The 4,223-nt window shown below is 36.8% G+C and overlaps 1 protein-coding gene across 8 annotated transcripts in view; it reads right to left on the bottom strand.

Moving 5' to 3' along the window:
- ZNF385B (zinc finger protein 385B) overlaps nt 1-4,223 on the bottom strand; it is a 360,527-nt gene that overhangs the window by 138,266 nt on the left and 218,038 nt on the right. The window lies entirely within an intron of this gene.

Raw genomic sequence — 4,223 nt, 5'->3', positions numbered from 1 at the left:
GTTCTGAGTTCCGATGTTTCATTTTCTATTATTTTCTAGTATCTTCTGGCCGATTTTTCTTATTTTTTATTCTGCTATCTTCCTCTCTTCTACTTTGGCACTCTTCCACTAAAACCAGGATATTACAAGGAATCAAAACTAATGACAGCATTTCTTTTCATTGCCTGAGCTCCTCAAATGATGCATGGGGTGGGGAGCAGCCAAGTTATCTCCTGAATGGGAGACCACGGGAAAACAAGAAAGCACTAAACTTGGCTTTCTTGCCTCTAAGTTAAAAAGTCCAATCACACTGCCAGCAAAGACAAATTGCACCTAAATAGCTTGGCTTCAGTGACCTCAGATCCTAAGCCTAATATGCTCATTCTTTCTTTTTACCATGCTTAGGAAGGTAGCACAGCCAGAGGGTGGTGAGTTTTGTTTTGCACTTAATTTTTGCTTTAATATTCAGAGAATATATTATGCAGCTACTGTAAAATAGCACCTGGCCTGTTTACTAACACAATATTATAAAGGTAAAACAGAATTAAAAAAAAGAATTGGATGACTGGGCCCCAGGACAAAACTCAACCACAAATTATCACCTTACACACATAATTACCACACTAATTTGAGTGTGGAATAGATGCCAAATGACTTAGGCCAGCCAGGTTAGATTCCCCTGCTGTGCAGATGAACATTCCAGGGCACTTGAACATTGCATTGCTCTGTCTATCAAAAGCTCAGCGAGGAGGCCACGAAGCTGACAACGGCCAACAAACTCAGGAACTCACAAGCTTCCAGGAGAAAAATATATTCAGCATCTTTTTTATGTTCTCCTAGATCACTGGTTTTCACATTTTACTTCTTTCTTCAGCGATTTTTTTCTTTTACTTTGATGTTCAACATGCATATCCAAAAGCTATGGCAGAAGCTGTGTAACCAGTCCCTGCCTGATTTCTATACTGCTCCCCTATCCAGCTAAGCGCTTCTGTGAGGATCTCTAAGCACATCCTGCAAACCTCTATGGACCCACAGAGCAGAGGTGAAAATGATACCTAATTGATTGATAGCAAGAGCAATCACTGAATATTAACACACTAAAATACAAGCCCAAATTTTTCTTTACTCATTCACTTGAAAGGTAGGTTTATTTATGGGGAAGGAGGCACACTCTTATTATAAATCAGCTTGTGAAGAGATTTCTGTCAATTCTAAACATTTTGACCTGGTTCTTTGAAGGCTGTTCTCTCCAAACTAGGTAGTATGCATGAAAAAAATGTATAAAGAAAATAAATGAAAGTTCTATTAACCTTAAAAATTAAAGTATTCATTAAGCACAAAGTAAGTATTATAGCATAATAAAGAGATTCCGAGCCAGAAAGTTATGAGATGAAATTCTAATTCTGTTATATACTATGTGGTCTTGGCAAGTCTCTCAACTTCTATGAATGTCAGTTTCTCATTTTTTTAAGTTTTTTTTTTTTCAATGGTGATAACAGTATATTCCAGTGACTCTGAGGTTCAGATATTGACTAGTGAACTTCTGTTCTGTGTCTCATGAGTGATTAGCTAGGATTAGAATTGCTTTCTCCTTGACACAACTAGACACAGAGTTAAACATTTCCTATTCATGTAACTGACTGAGATTTTCCCTGGTTGGAAAATCTCAACTGTAAGTTCCCCCACCTGTAATGTGTCGATTCCTTCCTATAAAAGACTAAGGTAAAATCACTCTGTGGAGACACACTCTGATTTCCAGATCTGGGGTACTTTCCCCACTACAATAATCTGAATAAAATCAATTTTCTTACTTTGATGATTTTTGTCTTTGATATCGTGTACATAGAAGTGCCTGGCACATAACTGGTCCTCAGTAATTGGAAGCTTTTCATAAGGACTTTCTATAAATGGTGCTCTGAGTATAACCTACGGAAGGCACAGAGAGGAGCGGAATGCATCCTTAGCAATGGCATCTGCTGAATCTAGTAATTCCTTATATTTATGATATTAAAATCTTATTTTTGTTAAGTCTTCTCGACTCCCATGATAATACGCTAATTTGGTTCATCAGTAAATGGTATGAATTAACTCACAAATTAATTTAGTGTGAACGTTATAGTCATCTATTCATAAAAGCTATAAGTAGAGTTGAATTTTAATATGTATACCAGTTCTTTAAGATTCCGTTGAGTTGGATGGCTCCATCTCCACAAAGCCTTCTCTAATCTCTGCATTCAGGAATAATCTCTAGTCTCTGTGGTCCTGCTTGGATTTCTCTGTACTTTTTCAAATACTATCTTTCACATTATGCTTCACATTAGTCTGAGTTGTGTACATTCTGATTAGCTCCCTAGGTTTTATGTTGCTTGAGACTAGGTACTGTGTCTTATTTTCTCTGGCACAATATCTTAGGCAAAGGAGATATTCAATTAGCGTTCACTGAATTGAGTCTATATACTCTTTGATGCCTTGGATCATGCTAACTTGGCAATACGTATATGAATACTTCTTCATAAAATGTCAAAGTTTGAGAAGACTAAGTAATCAAGACAGAATATTAGAGAATGAGGTAAAAAAAGAGGGTGGTGGTGAAAAGATACCAACAACACATTGAGAAATCTAACAAGGTAAAATTAGACAGGAAATAAAAACATCGTGACTAACTTTTAGAGAACATATTCCAACTCCACACACACATCTTCAGTACACAAAGGTTTGGGTAAGCCATATTATAGTCAGGGTCTTCAGAAATTTCACCTACACTGACAAATCAGAATCAGGAAGTGATAATAATGGTAAGGTTGTGATACACAATGTTCCTTTCAAAAGCAGGTCACCAGTGGAATGCTAATAAATGTTAACAACATACTCTTGGGGAGAGGGAGCCCTGATTCATACATAGCACCAATTTTTACAGTGTAAACATTCCCACCATGGCTGATATTAAGCTACCAACATGTCACATAATGTTAAGTTTGGGAAGAGATGCACAAGACTGGCTCTCTCATGCCAGTGAGAGCCAGTTCCATCACATTACTGCCAGTTTCTTTTCTCCGACTCTTTCTTCCTTTATTTCCTTCTGATGAAGAGGAACAAAGCTATAACTGGTCTAAGGGAAAGGATAGCCAAGGAACACGGCTCCACATGAAATTTTGCTCCTTAGTTTCCCCTTTGAGATTGTGTTTTGGAGACAATGCATCACCTCCATCTCACTTTTCAGTGTAACCTGAAAATCCAAAAATCACTTTGGAAATAAAATAAAAACCTACCATCTTCTTTTAGGGCACTGATAAAAATGTCAGGAAGACTTGCTTCATGCTAAATGTTACTACCCCCAATTTGACAAAATGATGTGTTTAGCCTCTCTGAATCTTACAGAAACTATAAAATTATACATAAGACTGAAACCACTGAATTTTCAGGATTTTTATCTCCTTCACTAAGACAAAGCTGTAACTTTCTAGCTTCAAGTTACAGCTCATCAAGTGAGCCAACATTTGCTTATTAGAATCTATTTCCTTGTTTATCATAACATTAAATATGCTGAAATAAAATGAAAAAAATTAGCATGGTACTGAGCACTTACATAAATTAGTAACAGTCAAAGACCCATAGATAGGAATTAATCAGATCTAAAGATGTGCAACAATTAATAAAAATGTAACATGACAGCCCATCCCAGGAACATGTTGAAGGTCATCAAGATCAGATGCATCATCACCCTGACATCTTTCAGCCTAGTCTGGGCTGGTGAAACCAATAAGTCTATGGAGTGCCCTGGATTTATCGCCAAGGATATGCATATGAAATCCAACTTTTTGTAGCACATATTTTGTGGCATTTAATGACACTGGAAAATCCCAAAGAAAACCTTCCTGGAACAACTCAGAGTCACCAAAGTTAAAAATAAACTTTATTTTTTAAGTTTTGGCCAGTAGAGGGCATCCTCCCAGGAAGGTTTGAAAAAGTTATTTTGGTTCCAACTCTATATATTTTAGAATTTTTCAGGAGTTATTCATGTTCTTATTCTATGTTTCAAGAACCCTGTATCATTTTAATTACATATATAAGAGTAGGAATTTTTAATCAGAACTAGTTGGATAATCTTTCCATGTCTCCCCCTTGTAAAACTGCCACAACAGAGTGCGGTCTGGCATGATTCTTTGTAACTGGCATTGTCAATAAACAAGAGACAGAAAGAAGATGTGCCTGCACTCTGGAAGAGCAACAGCTGTAGAAAGGAC

Source organism: Pteropus vampyrus, unplaced genomic scaffold (genome assembly GCF_000151845.1).
Source record: "Pteropus vampyrus isolate Shadow unplaced genomic scaffold, Pvam_2.0 Scaffold2, whole genome shotgun sequence".
Taxonomy (NCBI): domain Eukaryota; kingdom Metazoa; phylum Chordata; class Mammalia; order Chiroptera; family Pteropodidae; genus Pteropus; species Pteropus vampyrus.
The sequence above is the reverse complement of the archived record's forward strand: the minus strand, read 5'-3'. Positions and strand labels throughout refer to the sequence as shown.